Source organism: Pinus tabuliformis, chromosome 4_1 (assembly GCF_031772625.1).
Source record: "Pinus tabuliformis cultivar Carrire ecotype Pingquan chromosome 4_1, CPIR1, whole genome shotgun sequence".
Taxonomy (NCBI): Eukaryota; Viridiplantae; Streptophyta; class Pinopsida; order Pinales; family Pinaceae; genus Pinus; species Pinus tabuliformis.
In genome coordinates, this window is record NC_142303.1 from 595775180 (window position 1) to 595799857 (window position 24678).

The following is a 24678-nucleotide window of genomic DNA, read 5'->3' on the forward strand; positions in this document are numbered from 1 at the left end:
TTTCTTCTTGATATGCCCTTCTATCTTGAGAGTTTGAGGAGTGGTAATTCATGTCAATGCATTACAAGATATGGTCAGATTCATTTCTTCTTTCTCTGGGATTGGTTCCTAGTGTATATCCTCTTCTTTTGACGTTTCTTGTTCCTTTTCTTGCTCCTCTTCCCCATCTATGTAAATTAATTTATTCTCAACACACTTATGACCTTTAGTGTATTTTCTATCACAATTGTAACAAAGCCCTTTTGCTCTTTTTTCTTCCAATTGTTATGGTGTCAACCTTGTAGGTGGTGAAAGGCTAAGAGAAACAACACTTCCATCTTTATAGTTGTGAGTGTTAGGCTTCCTTGTTGCCATAATTTTGCTTTCCATTTTTCTTGCCAACTTGAATGCCTTCTTCAATGAATCAGGTTCCCAAAGGCGAACCTCATGTTGGATGCTATCCTTTTAAGTCCCTATGAACACATCAATCCTATGCTCCTTTGAAATATCATTTATCCTTATATTCAATTTTTAGAATTCCTCAATGTGCTCCATCATTGAACGCTTTTGCTTGAGATTTATCCATTGGCTAAAAAAGGTGATGCTTTTTTTATCCTCATTATGTGCTATCATTTCTTCTATAAAAATTGCCCAAGTGACAAATTGTTTACAAGAGCAAAGCCGTCGATACCATACAAACTGATTTGGTTCCAAATATAAAGTTGCAATGCGTACCATTTGTGTGTTTTGCACATTATGGAGATCAAAATATTACTCCATCTGTATTATCCATGTTACGAGATCCTTGCCATCAAACTTCCTCATATCGTTCTTTGGAACATGGTGGGTCTTCAATCCAACGTTAGAGTCCATGAGATCATGATTAACATTTCTTTTGTTCTCATCATGAGTTTCCTTTACTACCCTTTTGCCATTAGTAAGCATTTCTTGTAGCAACTTTCTCAAATATGTCTTCAAATATTTCAAGTTGCCTTTAACTTTTCTTCTATACCATCCGTTTTAGCTTCCCCACCCTTTGAATTCCTTCAAACTAATTTTTCAACCAAACTTATGCAAAACTTTAAAAAAACTACACACCTTTTCTCACTTTGTAGGAGCTCGATATTGAATCTATTGTATCTCTGTAATTATGTATCTCCAAGGTCTGAAATTGCGTCTTGTGGTAGCCCTCTGAGTACTCTTTCCAACCCCGCAAGTCCGATCAAGATTGGATTCTCCAAGGAAGAGTTATACTAAATCTCCCACGATGACCCGATTATAGAATGATTCAGTAGAGCGAACTTGAATGAAGTGCAACGTGTCATTGTTTCGACTTTAGGACCTGAAACCCATACACAAAAAACTAAAGGTTGTCATCTTTCTACAAATTTTTACGAAATTTCAATCTGATGCTCAGAGAGAATGTTATGACAATTTTCCCTAGGTCACCTGTTTGGGATGTAATTTGGGAGCCTGCAAAAACCCTAAATGTCTTGGACCATATCTCCCAAAATATAGCCAAACAAGAACTGGAATTTGGGCTCGAGCTTCATCAATATTTTGGCGCAAATGGGTTTTAATTTCAGTTTCTCAACCTTCGTAGAAAACAAATTATAGTGAATATTCCACGATGACCTGTTTGCGATGGAATTATGTAGCTTGCAAAAACCATAACTTCTTCAGATCATATCTCCGAAAATATAGCGAGCCAAAATCTTAAATTCGGTCCCGAGGTTCAGAACGATTTCTTCTCAAATGGGTTATTTTTTTAGCTTCTAAAACTACGTAGAGAAAAAGTTATATCGAAAATTCCACAATGACCTGTTTGGAGTAGTGAAACCCTAGAATCCAAAGCTCTGATACCAAATGTTATGAAGCCAGCTCACAAAAAGAAAGAAATGATAGATCAATGACTTAAAATTCAGTCTATTTGAGGGGACAAGCTCCTTTACATTACACAAATGAACAATTCTGGGATGATACAAATGACAAGACCTCCTCTCTATATATAGGAGTCTAAGGGGTCGCAATACAATCAGAGCCTACATAACAATAATATTGTAGGGGCAGAACAATAACAATAGTGGGATTCTATGGAGCATAATAATAACAACATGGGGACTATATGGGCACAATAATACAATAAGGGGGTTGCACTAATAACAATAAGGGGTTACACTAGTAGTATAGGGATCTAACAACCTTCTAGTTTTTAGTAGGCCATTCAACATCAAGTATGGGTAGATGCTATGGTGGAGGAATACAACTCTATAATGGTCAATGATGTCTGGGAAGTGGTACCTAGGCCTCAGGACAAATCAGTGGTAGGTTCGAGATGGATCTAAAAGGTCAAATATGCTGCAGACGACAATATGGAGAAATACAAAGCCAATTTTATGGCCAAGGGGTATGTAGTATACCTAGGGGGGATAATATGGAGTACAAAGGTAGGTACCCAAGAGAATAATGTAATAATGGGATGGGTCATAGTAATAAATAAGGTGGTTAACCCATATCATGTAAGGGACCACAAGTAGTTAGTAATAATGTAATGGGCCCATGGTATTAGATAGATGGTATTGAGGGAACCATGGTAATGACCCATGGTATTGTATGTATGAAGCCTATATAGAGGTTAGAGACTCCACATTGAGAGAGGTGAAAGAATATTGTATGAACAGACATATGGCTTGTGGAGTGTTCTCCTTCCTTAAGGAGTGAATGTATGGTGATGCCCTACCTTAAGGGTTTGATCAATAAAGAGAATCATTTCTATCTATTTCAATCTTATTATTCTTGGGTTTATTTCTATTATCTTATATTTATGGGTCAGATCTATAACAAGTGGTATCAGAGCACTTTCTTGGGCAAAAGTGGAGATTTTTTTTAATTTTTTGCAGGAACTTTCTGGAACGGCGAGTTTGCAGATCAGATATGTACGTTTTGGGGCAAAATCTACAAAATCTAATTATATATCAAGATTCTTTGTGAAAAAATACCCTATTTCAGAAAAAAAAATTGGCCGAATCGGAGTTCGAATGAAGGAGATATCACTGATCTAAAAATCAGTGGTGTTGCAGACAATTTTTTGGGGCAGTGAGTTTGCGGTGCAGATCTGTACGTTTTGGGGCAAAATCTGCAAAATCTAATTGCAAATTTGGATTCTTTGTGAAAAAATACCCAATTTTAAAAAAAAATCAGTCGAATCGGAGTCTGGATGAGGGAGATATCGCTGATTTAAAATCAGCTCTTTTTTTTCAGAATTTTTGGTGACGACGGGAGAGTTGCAGCGCGGATCTGAAATTCCAGTGCCTAGATCGGGATTTCTATCACATGGGAAGATGCAGAATGGTCATTCCATTTCCAAAAACAGGTCATAATAGGGATTTTGAGCAATATTGACTAAACTGTGGCCACTTTAAATTTTCGCCAAGTAAGTGATTTTTTTCGTGCCGTCTAGCAAGATGTTTTTTACAGGAAAAGATGATAGCCCTACTATTGAAGAATTCATACAGAGACAAAAGTTAATATATGGGGAACTTTGGAAGGATAGAGTGTTTCTTGGTTTCAAAGATGAGCCTACCAAATGGTGGTTCTCACTTGACAACAAGCAGTTGACCAAACTTTCAGATGCAGAATTTGAAAGAATCATTTTAGACAAATGGTATCATGCTAGAGAAAAGGAGAATGAGCCATGTAAGGGGTTATTTTCTACTGGTGTCTCCTTATTGCATGTTCATGGATTGATTCAGAAGGAGAAGATCGTTGTGTCCATAAATCCTAGTTGCAAGTATAATTTTATCAATGTTAATTTGGCAAAAAAATTGCAAGTTCCAGCAAAACACATTGAAAACACACAGGTTAATGATGAGGATGTGCAAGTTTATAAGGATTTGAAGCTTTCTATTGACAAGTATGTATTGCATTCTAATTTTTATGCTTAAGATATGGCTAATGAGGATGTTGTTTTGGGATACCCTTGGATGGAATCAGTGGGTACTATAAATATTAATGTGCAGAAGAAATTCCTGGAGCTCTGGTATAAAAAGAACAAAATTACATTACAGGATATTTCCATCAATAAATAGGTAGAGTCCACGGAGGCTGAAGCAGAAGATGTTCCAGGGACTGACATATCAGATGATGAGCCATTGATGGTTGACAACCAAACACAAACATCAAACCAGGTATAGGTAGAGTCCAAGGAGGCTGAAGCAGAAAATGTTACAGGTACAGATACATTAGATGAAGAATCAGTGGTTGCAGTAATATTGGAAGTTAAGCAACAACAAAAGACACCACAACATGCACCAGATAACAGTCAGGCTCCAGTAAAGGGTGAATCAAAGAAAAAGTAACTGTGGGTTAAAACTTCAACATATCATCACCCACATCACCCCGCCAGAAAACAACCAACAAGATGGCAACCAATTAGCCACAAGGACAACAACCCCCGCATGACAGATAGAGAGGAGTGAAGATCCACCTACTACACATCAACACTGAAGAGCTGCCAAGGTCAACTTCCATCTCAAGTGAGTAAGGCACCAACGAGATCGAGGGTTCAATTTTCTCTTGGATGGCTAGATGCACGTGCATGGTACTAGTGGACTACTCTTTTGAGTAGATCTTATTATTTGTGTTCTTTCCATGTTTCAGGGACGAAACATGTTAAAGGGGGTGGAATGTAGTATACCTAGGGGGGATAATATGGGGTACAAAGGGAGGTACCCAAGAGAATAATGTAATAATGGGATGAGCCATAGTAATAAATAAGGTGGTTAATCCATATCATGTAAGGGACCACAAGTAGTTAGTAATAATGTAATGGGCCCATGGTATTAGATAGATGGTATTGAGAGAACCATGGTAATGACCCATGGTATTGTATGTATGAGGCCTATATAGAGGCTAGAGACTCCACATTGAGAGAGGTGAAAGAATATTGTATGAACAGACATATGGCTTGTGGAGTGTTCTCCTTCCTTAAGGAGTGAATGTATGGTGTTGCCCTACCTTAATGGTTTGATCAATAAAGAGAAGCATTTCTATCTATTTCAATCTTATTATTCTTGGGTTTATTTCTATTATCTTATATTTCTGGGTCAGATCTATAACAGGGTATGCTCAGAGGGAAGGGATAGACTATGAATAAACCTTCACCCCAGTAGCCAGGTATACTTCTATTAGAACCGTGATATCTCTTGCAGCATAGATGGAGTGGGAGATTCATCAGATGGATGTCAAGATGACATTCTTGAACGCGGTGATAGAAGAGGAAGTATACATTGAACAACCAGAAGGTTTTGAGAGACATGAGAATAAATCTCATGTATGCAGATTAAAGAAAGCCTTGTATGGGCTTAAACATGCACTTAAGGCATGGTACGATCGAATTGATGGCTACTTGCAGAAGATGGGGTTTGTCAAAAGTAACATAGACCCTGATCCCTACTATTTGGTCATAGAGAATGAGCCTCTAATCCTAGTGTTATATGTGGATGATCTCTTCCTGACAGGATCATCCAGGCTCATCAAAGACTACAAGAAGAACCTAGCCACAAAATTCGACATGAAGGATTTGGGACAGAGGCATTATTTCATGGGGTTGAAAGTTTGGCAGCAAAAGGGTGAGATCTTCCTTGGACAAGGGAGATATGCTACAGAAATCTTGAAGAGATTCAGGATGCAGGACTGTAGACCTATGGCTACTCCAATGATCACCAACTGGAAGAAGATTGATGCATCAGAAGATTAATTCATTGATCCCACCTTGTACAGGCAGCTTATAGGGTTCCTGATGTATCTGATCAATACCAGGCCAAACATTTGTTACACTATCGACACCCTCAGTCAGTTCATGGTGGAACCTAAGAGGGCGCAATGGGCAACAACCAAACATGTTCTCAGGTATATACAAGGAAGAATCAAGAATGGAATATTGTACAGTAGAGGCAATGACATTAGGCTAAGTGGGTTCACTGACACAGATTGGGCTGGAAGTTCAGTGGATTGGAAAAGTGTAACTGGGTACTGTTTCAACATTGGATCAGGAATGACTTCTTGGTGCAGTAGGAAACAAAAATATGTGGCTCTGAGCTCAACTGAAGTAGAATATATGGCAGCTAGCACAACTTCGTGCGAAGCCATATGGCTTAGGAAATTGCTTGTGAATCTATTCAGGAGAAGGATGGAAGCAACTAGGATCATGTGTGATAATTAGAGTTGCATCGAGATCTCTGAGAATCCAGTATTTCATGATTGGTCGAAGCACATTGATATCAAGTGTCACTTTGTCAGAGACTGTGTCCAACGAGGGGTAGTACAGTTGAGATACACTCCTATAGGAGAACAGGTGGCAGACATCCTCACCAAGGCTCTAAGAAGAACAAAGTTTGCTTATTTCAAGGAGAAGATGGGGATGATAAAGAAACCATTTCAATAGCAGAAAAGGATGTGTCAGGAGTTGCAGTGCAGCAGTTAGCAGTAGTAGTGCTATGGGCAGCATGATGCAACATGTTGAGAGGAAGCTGCAGTACAGGTGCAGCAGTGTCATGGGCAGCAGTACAGGAAGTAGAAGTGCAGGGGATGTGAGGCAGTAGGTCAAACATCAACACAGGTACCGATGCAGAAGATCAATGTGATGTTTCTATAGTGAAATATTACTAGAGCACATTCCTTGCTAAGAGGGAGTGTTGATTTTTGGTAGCATCGAATGTGCTCTAGCCTTGAAATTTGGAGGAGAAGCTAAGGAAAATGAGATCTCCAAGACCCAGAAACCGTTTTGAGAAATTCCTCCCGGACGAGGAGTTATTAAAATAATTAATATTTTTAATGGGTTCTTAAGTCTAAACTCAGGAAAATAAAAATATTAATGGGTATTAATAAAGATAAGGGTGAGAAGCTTCTAAGAGACGAGGATCAAGTTTGTTTTAATCTTAGCTGTTGATTAGGGACTTAATCTCAGCCATTGATTCGTCAACAGGAAAAGTATAAGAGAATACTTGAGGATCATTTGGAGAGACACCGACAGATACTCAGTATCTTAAGGAAAATCGATTCTCAAGTAGAGGATATCGATTTCAGAGGGACAGTTGCAAAGTGGAGGAAGAGGAAGGCATCAACAGCAGGCAGTGACTGAGGAGGAGGTGACGTAGGGACAGTGGAACATAACGCAGAGAGAGATGCAGTTCAGAGGAGAGACACAAAGCTTACTCAGGCTGACGCAAAGGGACACAAAGCCACTCAGACCCACACAGAGTGATACAGGGGTGATGCAGAAGTGGGAGAAAGGTCTCCAAAGTGTTAGAGGTCTCAAAGGGAAAGTCTCAGGTGTTTTCTTTCAGTTTCTTTGTAAAATCATTCCTTGTAAAAGCAATTGCTGCTGAAGATTAATAAAGCCCTCATCTGCTGCATCGATTTTCCCACATTGGGTTTTTCCGGGGACAATTGTCCAAAAATAACTGTGTTGATGTGATTGGTTCTTGTGCATGTATTTTTCTCTAGGTAATTGTGTGATAACTGCAGTAGCATTTATTTTAATATTTTTTGAAGGGATTTCGTAATAACTTATTGTGAATAATAAGTAGGTGAAATAAATCAGTTGCTGTAGTAGTAGAATTTCAGTTTAGAAATTTTCACAAATTCTAGCCAAGAGATTCCTAGTGCAGAACTATGCAATCCAGTTACAGTGTAGAAGGACAATGTAGGTTGCCAGGAAGGAGGAGAGATGTAAGGACCGGCTCCATACTATATATATATATTTTAAATAAATCACATATAAAATACAACTAGAAGAGAAAAACATTGGGAATTCAATTTTATTCGCACTGTTTAAGACATCCCTAAATTTCATTTCACAGAACATATCATAAAATTTATATACATTTAACTAAGGCCATAAAGAAATAATACAAAATAATATTGCAGCACATATGTACCATTCACCAGAAGACGAGATTCCACTTGATTTGTTGTTACTTGTCTTCCCTTGTTGTCGGTCCCCTCCAAGAGTGAAGGACGGCGTACTTGATCTGAATGCGATGACCCACCGATTAACCTCCCAGCATACTCCTTGGGTACTCCTCTTCCTCGTGGACCCCACGAGCTGCAATGGGGTTGTACAATGGAGGAATGCAATAGCTGGTAGAGGAGAGCACTCTTTGGCTCAAGAGTCCCCTCTCTAAAATCCTCTACCTCACCAAACTCACTATAGTTTCGTAATCACTGCTCTGACATAGTCTCATCCATCCAACAACAGGGTTCCCAAAAAAAGTCCCCTCTCCCATGGCTTGCCCCTTCTTTTATAAGAATCCTCATAGGTGACACTTGGAATGTCATGCATAATTAATTTTTTGTTACAATTCAATAGTTTGATTATTTACCCACCCACGTGTCATCTTATCAAGGGTCTCCAAAATTATTTACTTAAATTTTAATTTAAAGCTAATATTTTCCTCACCTCAACAAGATTCCTATTTCTTTTCCTAGTTGCCTCTTGATCCCTCTTTTTATTCCTTAATTTGTGTTCATTACTAAAGTCAATTAATGAGTCAAGATTTGATCCCATATCTACTCCCTAATTTAACTCAAGCTATCTCTTAGATGGATATTCTTATGTTGGTTGTTGCCACATGGAGGTTTTCTACATTTCTCTAAAATTTAATTTATTAATCTTATTTTAATTCACCATCCTCTTCTCTTAATTAGGTTTAACTATTTTAGGATTAATCTTTATCCTTACAATTATGTCCCTCTTTCCCCTTTTTCCTAATTAAACTACATAATCTACGTAATATTTTCTAACATGGAAAGGGTAGAGTTTTTAAGGTAACCTGTTTTATTTCTCACTATGATCCTCTTAACCCAAGTTTTATTTTTGATTTAATTACCTCGGTTTCTAATATCATTTACCCTTGATGTAAATTTACCTAGTTTTCATTTCTTGATATTATTTATCAATTAAATTATTTTTAATGATTCCAAGGGTGCCAAGTTTGGTCGTGCCCTTCAAGAACTTCCCTTGAAGTTCCAAGGGTGCCACGCCTAATAGTTTATTTTTGATGCCAAGGGTGCCAAGTTGGTCGTGCCCTTTAAGAAATTCCCTTGAAGTTCCAAGGGTGCCACACCACTTGCCCTTCAAGCATTCAGTGACTACGAGGGGAAAGTATAGGTGCAACGTCATAGACCACTATCATCTCTTATGTTGCCTGCTATAGTGAGACTAATGGTGTCGGGGATCAAGGAATCCGCCTTGATGCGCACCCCCCAGTAAAATCCTCATGAGCGACCCAACTTTGGGACCTGCCCTCATGACATTGTGATCTTCAAGGCGAAGGTGTTTCAACCTTTCCAGCCCAAGTCACGACGGGAGTGCTAGTGGGTGAGATCAGGGACACTGTCCCACCCCTCCCATGTAATTCCATCAAATTGTACAACCCCATCACCCATATGTGAGTCATTCGGCCAAGAAACTAATCTGTGTCTGCAACCACTAACATATCATCAAAATATAGATAAACATATTTAGCAGGTTTCAAAATCGACTTAGAATTTCAAAGATAAAATAATATAAATTTTCATCAAAATAGGTGTCGCCAACTCGTCATGTGTGAGTGCCTCTGGCGGTTTCCTATCATACTCAATAATAATCAGTAACAAGGTTTCTCAGTGTTAGTCATTGTCATAATAGCACTATTACCATCACCTGGTCATTCACATCATTGTTCATTGTGACCCAGAACGAATGCAAGTAGGTAACATAGGGGACACATCCATCTTGGATATCATCATCATAACATCAATGGAAACATACCTATCCATCAAAACTATCATAATCATGATATCAGTAGAGAGCATACATGTCCTTCACTGTTGTCATCATCATGAATTCAATAGAGACCAAACATAACCATTTATGCTACAATCATCATAGTATCAATAGAGAACATGCATAACCATAAATTCTACAATCATCATAATACCAATAGATACATACATAACCATTAATGCTATCTTCATCATAATATCAATCGAGAACATACATAAACCTCACAACCCTAATATCACAACCACTAATAATAGAGTCATATGTCCGGATCCTCAACCTGAGGTCCTCAAAGAATAAAGTGTGGGCCTTAGGGCTAAATAAATGTTAATGACATATCATTGCCAGTCAACTAGAGTGGGGCACTACGAGAGATATTTCCCATAGGGAGATCAAGACTTAGAGGGAGTCTAGTTTCAGAGGGAGCATCCCTATGGAAGCTAGCACTTCAGAATCTGGGGAGATTAGTCTCATTATTGCAGTAATTGTAGCAACAATGCATAAGCATCAACATACTAGTAGTAGCAGCAATATAAGTGGATCAAATTTCGTTATGTTGGCAGCCATACCTCGAGGAGTGAGGTGGGGTGACTTGGAGCTGTAGCCCCAAAGAGCTACAAAGATAGGCAGAGTCCTTGAGGAGTCCACCTCATGTATCATTACTTGGTTACAGGGGCCCACAGTATTCAGTAACAGGATGAATCAGTGTCAGAGGTGTAGTCAAATTCTAGAGTGACAGTTGCAGATTACTAGCAGTCAGACACTGGGGGGCGCATTGCAGAGTTGGCAGTAGTGCAGAGTCAGCAGCAACGCAGAGCCTTCAGTGGACAATGCAATAGCTAGTAGTAGTCAAAGACTCGGGTGAAAGATGCATCATATTGAACACAATTAATTTAATATTTTGGATGCTTCTCAGTTGCAGTTGTTGCAATAGCAACAACAATAGATGAGAGGGAGTTGTTGTGCAGATGCATAGTTGGCAACAGTATGGCTGTGTCAGCAACAACACAGATGCAACACCAGAGTTGCGTAGTAGCTAGTGGGCAACAATAACCAGACATCAACATCGTGACTGGAGATGATACATAGACAAAGTGTTGTTGCAAAGTGTGCAACACTAGAAAACAATCCTCGCTAAGATGGAGTGTTGGTTTTTGTAGCATTGGATGTGTTTTAGCCACGAAATTTGGTGGAGAGGCTAGAATACATGAGAATCAAAAATGCAGAAATCATTTCTGTTAATCTAGGTTGTCATTGATGTCAATATAGCAGTGTTTGTGATGGAAAATTCTTTGATACATGATTGCCCATTGATGCCCAAGTGGATTGAACAGCAGGAGGTCAATTGAATAGCAATTGAACAACAATTGAACAGAAAATGATGCAATAGATCTAGTAAAGCAACATGAGCAAGAAGCCAAAGAGTAAGATGAAGAGTTTATCAAAATCCATCAAAGAAACAAGTCATCGGAGTAAGAGAAGCAGTTTATCGCATATGACCAAGGGTAAGTGTTATCGAAAGAACAAAGAGCAACAACGATAACAGAGGAGTAAAGAAGAAAACTATCAGAAGAGTGGAAGGGTGAAGAGAAGTCACAGGAGCAACAACTATCGGAAGATCGGGGGTAGGAAAGTACGGACTTCCTTGATCACGGCTGAAGTCCCACACTCAATCCTAGCCGTCGATCTCATAGTCAGCCCTTAGATTACGGTCAACTGTGGGGGTTAAGGCCGTTTTTAATCCATGTTCCAGTGGAAGTCCCGCAAACCATCGATTGTGATAAGGCTGTGGACCTGACAGATTTATTAACAACTATTTAATGTAATATTGCATTCGCTCCGTCGGAAGACAGAGCATGCGCACACTTGTAAAACCTCCGATTTTTTATGAAATTGCGATTGCGGGATTAAAGGTGATGACGTGGCATGTGGGACCTCCATGTGGAGAAGAAGGACAGTTCACAACTCATGAACATGAATTAGCATAAGAAAGGAAGCCAAAGGTTGAGCGAACGGTAGAAAGAAAGCTGAAGGTTGAGTGAGTGCAGAGGAAGCCGAAGGGCCAGCGGAAGACAAAGCTAAAAACATTCAGTTGATTGGGTTAATCTTTAAAAAGGCTCAGAACTGTGATAAATTTTGATGGAAGAAGTACAAAACACAATTTTGAAGAACAATTCTGTGAAAAGGACATAAAGTTTCATCTGTCATCATTTGAAGGGATCAGTAAACAACACCAGCATTGAAATGATTGTGAGTTTGTTTCTTGGAAGTAAGATATCGCGACAATAAGAAGCAGTCACTCCTGAAACAATTACCGCAACATAGATCTTGGAGACATTATTAGAGATCATGATGGCTATTTGAAATCATCATAAGGTAACTTTACAGACTCTGTGTGGGCAATATGAAGAATTGTGAAGACTCCTTCATATGAAGACAGGTTGTCATTGATGTAGCAGTGAAGTTGTAGATTGAAAGAACACAGTGAAGAAGATTTTTAGAGCAGTGTAATACAATCAAAACATTTCTTGACAAAGCAAAACTATAGGGTTGGAGCCCTTGGGGTTGGTGCCTCAGAATTGGAAGGATTGGTGTCCTTGGAGTTGGTGCTCCTAAAAACAAGTTTGGTGCCTTGAGAAGATAGGGTTGGAGCCCTAGAGGTTGGAGCCTCACAAATGAGCAAGTTGGTGCTTGGCAATAGATTGGAGCCTTATATATATTGTACCTAATTTATTGTAAATATTATATTAATAAAAGCATTTATTCCTATTACTCATTTTGTGTTCTAAATATAAATAATTTAATTGGTAAAAATAAAAATTGAAAAGAAATATTCACCCCCCTTCTCAGTATTTCCAACAATTGGTATCAGAGCCAGCTTCTTCATATCAGCCTAACAGCTAGAAGAAGGATTCTTAGTCACAATGAGAAATCAAGAAGTGTCAGGAAGACCTCCTCTGTTCGATGGCACAAATTTTGGTTTTTGGAAAAAAATAATGTCCTACTACTTAATGTCCCTTGGACTTGAAGTTTGGCATTCGGTTTTAAATGAGTACACAACTCCTTCCACTCTTCCAATAGATCAAGACAAAAGGAAAGTTTACATTGCAAATGAAAAAGCCTTAAATTCCATCACTAGTGGAATCATTGATTCTGAATTTACAAAATTCATGAATTGTGACTCAGCCAAAGAAATATGGGATAAGCTAGTTAGCTTATACGATGGGGACTCCAAAGTTAAGAAGGCAAAGCTTCAAACTCATAGAAGGAAATTTGAAAGTTTGAAAATGGATGATGAAGAAGATATTGCATCATACTTTCTCCGAGTAGCTGAAGTGGTCAACTCTCTTAAAGGATTGGAAGAAAACATTGAAGAAAGCACTATTGTTCAAAAGGTCTTAAGATCTCTCCCAGACAGATTTGACTCCAAAGTAAGTGCTATAAAAGAAATGAAGGACCTAGATGCTCTCAAGATGGATGAACTTCATGGAATCCTCATTGCCTATGAGATGAGAAGAGGAAGCCCAAGTTCCAAAGATGCAACATTCAAGGCCTCAAAATCAAAAAATGGGAAAGAATGGAATACCAGTAGTGATGACTCCGATGTTGAATCCGAATTGGCACAATTTGTATGAAAACTAAAGAAAGGATCTAAGCTAAAAATTAAGTACCCTCTTATTTGTTTCAAATGTGCAATAATAGGTCATTATGCTGCAAAATGTCCTCTTAAGCATCATAGTGATGGTGAGGAAAATTCTAAAAGGATGGTATACAAAAAGAAAGGGTTCAATAAGAAGAATTTCTTCTCTAAGCAAGATGAGTCTATTGAAGGTGAATTTGTAGTCATAAAAAAAAAAATCAACTAATCAGTTCCCTCACCGCAAAGGAGGTAATGATGAATCAGATGAAGAAAATGACCATGCTAGAAGACAAGAAGTATTATTCATGGCATTCACAAATGATGATGATTTAGGTCTAGAAGGAAATGTAGATGAATTGTTAATGAGTGCCATTGACGAAAATGAGAAATTACGAAACAAAATCATCTCTCTCAAGGTAGAAAATGAGGAAACAAAAAGAAGGGAAGACCTCTTGAAAAATAAGCTAAAAGAAAAAGAGCAAGTCAAATAGGGTTGGGAAAGCTCTCAAATACTTTACATTATCCTGAATAATCAAAAAACCTCACCATGAAAAATTTGGGATAGGTTTTCAAGGAGAATCATCAAGTACTAAGAATAATGCGAAAAACTATGCCGACATACTTTCCAGCGAACCAAAAGAAGAAAGATTATTTCATCAAAGGCCCATCTCAAATCCAAAGAATGAAGAGAGAGTAACTCCAAGGAAGAATGTTGATTCAAATCATGGCTATTACAACAAGTACAAAACTATCTTTTTTGGGCATTGTTTTTATTGTGAAAATTTTGGTCATCAAGCTAAACATTGCATGGCCCGTAAGAATGAAACACCAAAATTGAAGGATCAAACAAACAAACCATATGGCCTCAAAGGGAAAGGACAAATCAAGACCTACAACTCTTTTGATCCCTTGGCCAAATTTCATCCAATTTTCTCATTATGTAATGATAATGGACATAATGAATAAAATTGCCCCCTCAAAAGAAGAAAAGCAAAAAATGAGAATCCCAACATGGATAAATGTGGCCTAGCTCTATGTGCTCATAGTGATGAAAATCATTGGTTTGTGGATAGTGGGTGCTCCAGACATATGACAGGGGACAAAAGGAAGTTTGTCTCATTGAAAAAAGAGGAAGGAAATGTATCATTTGGAACTGGATCTGCCAAAATTGCTGGAAAAGGAACGGTTACCCTTATTAATGGAAAAGGAAAGGCTCAAAATGCTTTGCTAGTAAACGGGCTCAAACACAATCTCCTGAGTGTTAGCCAAATCTGTGATCAAGGACATAATGTTGTCTTTAGCACTAAAGATTGTGAAATAAGAAACTCTTCCTTAGGGGAACTTGTGGCGAAAGGAGTTAGAACATCAGATAACGTCTACATTCTGAAAAAAATTCAAGAAGATAAATGTTACTTAAGTTAAACAGATGAAAGTTGGCTGTGGCACAAGCGACTTGGACATATAAGTTTTGATAACTTGATCAATATCAGCAAGATTAATGGAGTACGAGACATCCCAAAGTTATTCAAGCCAAATCAAGGAATATGTGGTCCATGTCAACATGGAAAGCAAACTAGAACTAGCCACAAGACTAAGGAGTTTTCTACATCAAAACCTTTGGAGATCATCCATGTTGATTTATGTGGACCAACTAGAACTCCAGCACTCCAAGGAGAAAGGTACTTTGCTTTATTTGTTGATGACTATACTAGAATGATGTGGGTAAATTTCATAAAATATAAATCCGAAGCATTTGAGTGTTTTAAGAATCTTAAAGTTCTTGTAGAAAATGAAAAGGATTCTAAGATTAAATGTCTTAGAAGAGATAAAGGGGGAGAATTCACATCAAAATAATTTGACGAATTCTGTAAAGTAGATGGAATTGAAAGAGAACTCTCTGCTGCCATAACACCCAAGCAAAATGGGGTAGTTGAAAGAAGAAACCGAACAGTTCAAGAAATGGCAAGAACAATGTTAATAGCAGCTGACTTGTAGCCAAAATTATGGAGAGAAGCAGTCGGGATAGTTGTTTATACCTTGAATCGAACTCAACTAAGACCAAATAATGAGAAGACTCTTTATGAATTATGGAAAGGAAGACCTGCTTCAGTAAAATACTTCAAGATTTTTGGAAGCAAGTGCTTCATAAAAATCAATGATGGCTCACCAAGAAAATTTGATTCTCGGGTTGACGAAGTGTTAAAATTGGCAACCAGGGAAAAACTTCATGTGAGTCACCTTATTCATGGCTAATAATATTTTTATTAGATTCCTCTCGTCGAGAGGTGTAGGATTGATATAAATATCATCCAATTCCGATAAGTATTCATGGAGATATGAATTTATTTTGATTATGGAATTATTATCAAGCCGACCTACAACTCATGTAGGTTCAAAAGCCCAACAGTCGCATCTATTCACCCACCAACGTTGTGTATAAATATAAGAGGACTTTTCCTTATTTAGACTCACTCATCTCATCACATCTCTCTCTCTCTACTGCGCAGATATGAGTCTCTTCTCTACTGCGCTGAAATGGGTCTCTCTCTCTCACACATGTGAAGCCGAAAGCTGTTGAATTTGAAGCTGCAACTGCAGAAGTAAAGATTGAATTGCGTGGCCTAGAAGATCTCCTCTTTGGAACTGCGCTGTAGGTTCATCTGAACCTCCTTTGAAAGCCGCAACTTTTGGTGGTGGAATGAAGTCAATCCGACGAACGGTTTGCAAGATATCGACTGCCCTAGTTTGATGCCGGAAACTGCTGAAATTGAAGCTGCAACTGCAGAAGTAAAGATTGACTTGCGTGGCCTAGAATATCTCCTCTTTGGAACTGCACTGTAGGTTCATCTGAACCTCCTTTGAAAGCCACAACTTTTGGTGGTGGAATGAAGTCAATCCGACGAACGGTTTGCAAGATATCGACTGCCCTAGTTTGAAGCCGGAAACTGCTGAAACTGAAGCTGCAACTGCAGAAGTAAAGATTGACTTGTGTGGCCTAGAAGATCTCCTCTTTGGAACTGCGCTGTAGGTTCATCTGAACCTCCTTTGGAAGCCGAAACTTTTGGTGGTGGAATGAAGTCAATCCGACTGTCGGTTTGTGAGATATGGTTTGCCCTAGTTTGATAATGAAGCCGCTAATGCTGATGCTACTGATCTAGGGTTTGCTATTGCTGATATGAATTAGATTTATTGTACTATTTCTCTCTGCTGAATTATTGAAGATAAAAGAAGATTTGATCAAAGGGTTTCCCCACACATTGTGGGGTTTGTCCTTGGCTAGCCACCACATCTTGTGTCTCTTGTCTTGGCTTGTTTTCTGTTGATCGTTTAATGTTCTATCTGCACTTTACTTTATGTACATGTGATTGCTAATCGGTGGAATATAATAAGAAAAAGAAGTAAACTGTTATAAGCATAGAACATACCATAACTTAACATGGTATCAGAGCTGAGGTGAAGACAAAGCCCGAGCAAGAGTAAGAGCAATCATTGAAGAGAAGATTGGCAAGGCTATCCTAAAAGAACTATGGGGTCCTCAACACTCTTTCCTGCCGAAGACAAGCTCCATGAGAAAGCTGACTATTACGGATGGAAGATGTCTATCGATCTAACCCTTGAAGATCAAGGAGTACTGGACCATGTAAGAGGCAATATTGTTGAGCCTTCATCAAATGCATCTGCTGCTGCCTGGAACAAATGGAAAAATGGAGAAGTCAAAACAAAGAAGATCATCCGGGACTCTATCGACAAGCACTTGGTGGCCTACATCTCTGATCTAGACACCTCCAAGGAAATCTACGACAGACTGGTGAGTTTATTTAAAGTTAATGATGCAAATCAAGTTTTGTTTCTTAGAAATAAGCTGAGGGAAATCAAGAAGGGTAAAGATGAAAGTATGCAAGCATACTTCTTAAGAATCACCAAGATCAAGAACGATCTCCTATATATTGGGGAAACTATTACTGACAGAGAAATGGCACTCACAACTCTTGAAGGATTACCATCTGAATGGTATGTGTTCAAGACTACTCTTCTGAACTATAATGTAATTCCTGGTTTCGAGGAATTAATGGCTAGATGCATTCAAGAAGAAACAAGGGAAGAAGTGTAAGAAATGCCCATGCCTAAAGGTCCTCCTGCTGCCTTTTCTTTTCATGCAAAGAAAAGAAATAATTCCGGGACTAAATCAAAAGGAAAGGCTGGACCTAAGGCTAGAAGAAAATGACGATGTTACATTTGCGATAAAGCAAGTCACTATGCAAGGGAGTGCCCTGATAGAAAGGACTCACTCTAGGACGATGATCAAAATTCCTCTGATGGCAATCAAAGGAATGACAAATTCAACAGCAAAGGTAAGAGGAGAGCTGGGAATCAAGGAAGGGAACAAGAATTCAAGAAGGCCAGAAATTCCAGGATGTATTAAATGCACCTAACCTCAAAAAGAACCTAGTGTCCATCTCGGGAACGGAAGACAAAGGCTACAAGGTAACCTTCAGCAATGGCAAGGTATGTATATGGAAAAATAATGTTAAAGATTCCTTTACTCTTGGATTTAGTGTTGATTCATTATATCAGGTCGATGGAAGTCTGCTAGGTGTCATGTCTTATGACACATCTCTTCAGTCCGAACTTTGGCATTAGAGGTTTTCCCCCTTTCATTATAAAGCTATACTCGGTGTAAGACAAATGGTGATAGGGATGCCCGAATTCTGAATAGAGAATGAAGGTGTATGTCCAGGATGTGCTGAAGGGAAGCTCAAAAGGGGACCATTCCCCTCAAGCCAAAGCAAGACCTCTGATATATTACAATTGGTTCACTCAGGCATACCTGAGGTTGGCATTAAGAGGGAGACAACTACACCACATACTCCTGAGCAGAATGGTGTGGCGGGAAGGAAGAACCGCACGATGATGGAAGCTGTCTGGGCCATGCTACATGATCAAAGACTTCTGATGTTTCTATGGGCTGAAACTACAATCACCGTCGTATATGTACAAAATTGATGCCCTCATCAAGCATTGGGTTCCAAGACTCCTAAAGAAAAGTTCACCGCAAGGTGAACAATCTTTCGACTTTGAGGAGCTCTCAAGAAGCCAACACCAGGGAATCGAAAGAAAAGGATGATGAATCAATGCCTGATGTAGAAGAACCCATGGATCTGATAGATTCTCATCCACATGAGCCTTCCTCTTTTAGGAAGAGGCCTTCATGGCTTAGGGGATACTTGATGATGCTAAAGGACATGTTGCACCTTGAGGAACCTTCCGTCAAAGGAAGAAACTTAATAGGTATCAAGGATACCTGACCATCATGAGCACGATCATACAAAATGAGCCTTCATCATTCTCAGATGCCGTCAAGCATCAAGTATGGAAGGATGCTATGACCGTAGAATATGAGTCTATTATGGAGAATGATGTCTGGGAAGTAGTTCCCAGACCCTGGACAAGACAATTGTTACTTCAAAATGGATTTACAAGATAAAGCATGCAGCAGATGGAAGCACGAAAAAGTATAAGGCTCGTTTTGTTGCTCGAGGTTTCTCCCAAAAGGAAGGTATAGACTATGATGAGATATTTTCACCTGTTGCTAGATATACGACCATCCGCTCGATCATAGCCCTTGCCGCTTCACAAGGATGGAACCTACATCAGATGGATGTCAAGATTGCGTTCTTGCATGGCTCGATCAAAGAAGAGGTCTACGTGGAGCAACCCAAAGGATTTGAGATTTATGATCGAAAATCTCATGTATGCAGGTTGAAGAAAGTTCTCTATGGGCTGAAGCAAGCACCCCGAGCATGGAATGAGAGGATCGATAGCTACTTGATGAAGCTGGGATTCACTAGGAGTGGAGTCGATCCTAACCTTTACTTTAAGGTTGAAGATGACAAGCCTCTCATATTGGTATTGTATGTGGATGACCTCTTTCTAACAGGTGCAGACCCTCTCATTCACAAATGTAAGAGGGAGCTAGCCTCTGAATTTGAAATGAAAGACCTAGGACTGATGCACTACTTCCTAGGACTTGAAGTATGGCAGAAGCCAAGGGAAATTTTCCTATCTCAAGGGAAATATGTGGTAAAGATATTGGAAAGATTTGGTATGATGGACTGCAAGCCTGTGACTACCTCGAGGATCTTAACTTTTAGAAGTTATATGGTAGTGATGTCAGACCAGATTTGGGAAATGCCTCTGAGTTTCATAAACTCATTCGCATTGATGTTCTTGGTGAACCTTTGTCCGAACATATTTTTTGCAGTTAGCATTGTGAGCTCATATTTGGTTGAGCCTCACTGGATTGATGCCAGGAATCTTCTGAGATGTCTTCAGGACACAATCTCTCATGGATTAAGATACACTGCCGGAGATGTGAGACTACTTGGATATACTGATGTTGATTTGGCAGGCAGTGTGGTGGACCGTAAGAGCACTTCCGGGTGCTGTTTCATCTTGGGATCTGCTTCGATATCCTGGATGAGCAGGAAGCAGAAGTCGGTGGCTTTGAGCACCGTCGAAGCAGGATATATTGTTGCTAGCATAACCTCGTGTGAGGTAGTCTGGTTGCAAAAGCTCTTCAGTGAGCTGTTTGGATTTACATTGGATACCACTGTGATTCTCTATAACAACCAGAGGTGGGATTCGATTATTGAGGAATCCCGTATTCGTCGATTGCTCCAGCAGATAGACATCATCTTGGATATGGTAAGTTGATGAGAAAGGAGGCTCCATCGCATTAAGATGATGTACAGGTTGATACACCTTGTCAAAGCCCCAAGGAAAGATCTAATCTACGATTTTCCCAAACGACTTGGAGTCGGTAAGAAACCCTTGTACAAGGGTCCTGCATGTTGCATACATTGAGCTCTGGGAGCTCTGAGGGCCTGCGGTTATTACTGGAGCAACATGCGACCATAGGGTGACTCACCCCCCCCTGGTGGTGCACACTGGAACAAGATGATTCGCTCTCTTGTGGGACAAGATGATTCGCTCTCTTGTGGAACAGGATGATTCGCTCTCCTGTGTAGCAGGATGATTAGTTCTCCTGTGAGGCCTGGATTGATGTGTTCTCCATGGCGATTGTAGCAGGATTGATGTGTTCTCCTGTGAGGCCTGGATTGATGTGTTCTCCATGGCGGCCTGGATTGATGTGTTCTCCATGGCAATTGTAGCAGGATTGATGTGTTCTCCTGTGAGGACAGGATTGATTAGTTCTCCTGTCGAGGCATCCCACCCATGCAGTCTGGGACTCATGGGAAGTACCTTTCATCTGATCAATGAGCAGGGAAATGAAGTTAGGGACCATAGTAGTACCGATGGATGCATCGTTGTAACTACCGTACTCCCTACGCTAGGATGACCTCCATTGATCTGGGATCAATGATACTGGTCTGGGACCAGTGGCAGGAGTTGTACCATACTATGACGTTGACTTCGGGTCGGTTGAGACTGGTCTGGGATCAGTGGTACATACTCTGAGACTGACTTTGAGTTAGTGGAGGATGATATCGGTCTGGAACCATTGGAGTTGTACTCACTATGACGCTGACTTTGGGTTGGTTGAGACTGGTCTGGGACCAGTGGTACATACTCTGAGACTGACTTTGAGTCAGTATGATACATCCTCGATCATTTCTTCTTCTTCATAATTCGGACAAAAGCAGAGTAGAACAGAACAATGCAAGAGCATAGTAGAACAGAACAAAACAGTTCAGATCAGTGCAGGGCAGAACAAGACAAAGCAGAACAGGCAAAATAGAGCAGAGCAGGGCAAGGGTCAGGCTGTACAAGGCAGTGCATTTGATGGATGAATAGTAACGACCGATAGACAGATTGCAGATGAAGTTCTCCATGGTTGAGAGGGAGTGTTAAAACTGGCAACCAAGGCAAAACTTCATGTGGGTCACCTTATTCATGGCTAATAATATTTTTATTAGATTCCTCTCGTCGAGAGGTGTAGGATTGATATAAAGATCATCCAATTCCGATAAGTATTCATGGAGATATGAATTTATTTTGATTATGGAATTATTATCAAGCCGACCTACAACTCATGTAGGCTCAGAAGCCCTACAGTCGCATCTATTCACCCACCAACGTTGTGTATAAATATAAGAGGACTTTTCCTCATTTAGACTCACTCATCTCATCACATCTCTCTCTCTCTCTACTGCGCAGATATGAGTCTCTTCTCTACTACGCTGAAATGGGTCTCTCTCTCTCACACATGTGAAGCCGGAAGCCGTTGAATTTGAAGCTGCAACTGCAGAAGTAAAGATTGACTTGCGTGGCCTAGAAGATCTCCTCTTTGGAACTGCGCTGTAGGTTCATCTGAACCTCCTTTGAAAGCCACAACTTTTGGTGGTGGAATGAAGTCAATCCGACGAACGGTTTGCAAGATATCGACTGCCTTAGTTTGATGCCAGAAACTGCTGAAACTGAAGCTGCAACTGCAGAAGTAAAGATTGACTTCCGTGGCCTAGAAGATCTCCTCTTTGGAACTGCGTTGTAGGTTCATCTGAACCTCCTTTGAAAGCCACAACTTTTTGTGGTGGAATGAAGTCAATCCGACGAACGGTTTGTAAGATATCGACTGCCCTAGTTTGAAGCCGGAAACTGCTGAAACTGAAGCTGCAACTGCAGAAGTAAAGATTGACTTGCGTGGCCTAGAAGATCTCCTCTTTGGAACTGCAATGTAGGTTCATCTGAACCTCCTCTGGAAGCCAAAACTTTTGGTGGTGGAATGAAGTCAATCCGACTGTCGGTTTGTGAGATATGGTCTGCCCTAGTTTGATAATGAAGCCGCTAATGCTGATGCTACTGATCTAGGGTTTGCTACTGCTGATATGAATCAGATTTATTGTACTATTTCTCTCTACTGAATTATTGAAGATAAAAGAAGATTTGATCAAAGGGTTTCCCCACACATTGTGGGGTTTGTCCTTGGCTAGCCACCACATCTTGTGTCTCTTGTCATGGCTTGTTTTCTGTCGATCGTTTAATGTTCTATCTGCACTTTACTTTATGTACATGTGATTGCTAATTGGTGGAATATAATAAGAAAAAGAAGTAAATTGTTATAAGCATAGAACATACCATAACTTAACACGAAGGGATATTCCTTGGATATTCTACAAGAAGTAAAGCCTACAAGTGCTACAATAATCGACTACGGAAAATAGTGGAAAGCATTGATGTGAAGATTGATGAAAACCTTCCAGAAAAAGAAATTGAAGATCATGAAGTTGACCCTCTCATTGAAGAAGAACCTAAAAAAGAGGAAAAAGATGAAGAAAAAAACAAGGAAAAAGAACCATCTCAAACCCCTTCAAAGATGAAGTTTCTCCAAAAACATCACCCAGAAGAGCAGATTATTGGCAATATAGATGAAGGGATACAAACCCGAAGAAGAATGACAAGTACACCAAAGAAAAATGATGTTGCTCTCCTATCTATGATAGAACCAGAAGCATTTACTCAAGCAAGGATCCTCATTGGGTAAAAGCCATGGAAGAAAAGATGTCTCAAATCGAGAAGAATGAGACATGGGAATCGGTACCTCATCGAAAGGATAAAAATATAATTGGAACCAAGTGGGTGTTCAAAAACAAAATGAATGAAGATGGACAAATCATCAGAAATAAGGCAAGGCTTGTTTGTAAAGGTTATTCACAAATTGAAGGAATCGACTTTGAAGAAACCTTTGCACCAGTAGTTCATGTGGAAGCTATAAGGATGTTCTTGGCATTTTCTTGCTCAAAGGGATTTAAAATCTATCAAATAGATGTAAAATCAGCATTTCTGAATGGGGAACTCAAGGAAGAAGTCTACATGGAGCAACCAGAAGGGTTTAATCTAGCAGAAGGAAAAGACTTTGTTTGTAAGTTGAAAAATGCACTATATGGGTTGAAACAAGGTCCCAGAGCTTGGTAGCAAGATTGGATCACTATATACAACAACAAGGCTTCAAGAATGGGGTGGCAAGAAGTAATCTCTACATAAAGATGGATGAGGATAAGTTACTAGTCACTTTTGTCTATGTTGATGATATGATTTTTGCTAGTAATAATGATGAGATGAGCCATGAATTTGCTCAAAATATGTCAAAAGAGTTCGAAATGTCGATGATAGGAGAGTTATCTTACTTCCTTGGACTACAATTATCTCAAACCACAGCAGACATGTTCATATCTCAAGAAAAATATCTTAAAGACATGCTTAAAAGATATGGAACAGAAGACTGTGCACCCATGAGCACACCTATGACCACATATTGCAAATTAAGCAAAGATGATGACTCTCCTTCGGTGGATGCAACTCATTACAGGTCAATAATTGGAGCCCTCGTATACTTAACTGCTACGAGACCTGACATTATGCAAGCAGTAGGAATGGTGGGAAGATTTCAATCAACTCCTAAACAATCCCATTTGTTGGCTGTAAAAAGAATTCTCAGATACTTGAAAGGAACTCCTGATTTCGGTCTTTGGTACCCTAAGAGCTCAACTCTTACTGTGACTGCATACACCGATGCTGATTGGGCCGGAAGTGTCGATGATTGAAAAAGTACTAGTGGAAATGCATTCTTCCTGGGAGATTGTCTAGTATCTTGGCTCAGCAAAAAAACAAACATCCATATCACTATCTACAACTGAAACCGAGTATATAGCTGCTGCAGATTGTTGTACTCAAATATTATGGATGAAGGAAGCTCTAAAAGATGTCAAAATAGGTACAAATCAACCAATCGCCATCTATTGTGATAACACAAGTGCTATTAGTCTCAGAAAAAATCCAGTGATGCATTGAAAGACCAAGCATATACCAATCAAGTATCATTTCCTTCGTGAACAAGTAGCTGAACAAAACATCATCTTGGAATATATCAATACTAAGGAGTTGATAGCTGATATTTTCACAAAACCTCTTCCTTGAGAAGCATTTGAATATGTTTGCCAAAAGATGGGGGTTATTTCTCTAGCATCACATTAAGTTGATTCATAAAGATGTTGCATGACAGAGGGAGCAGTTTGACAGGGGGAGTCCTTGTGCACTCCTTTGCCATTGATGTCAAAGGGGGAGAGAAGAAGAATATTGCCATCAATGAAAAAGGGGGATATTGTTAATCTAGGTTGTCATTAATGTCAATATCGCAATGTTTGTGATGGAAAATTCTTTGATACATGATTGCCCATTGATCATAATGCTCATAGTGATGAAAGTTTGATATATG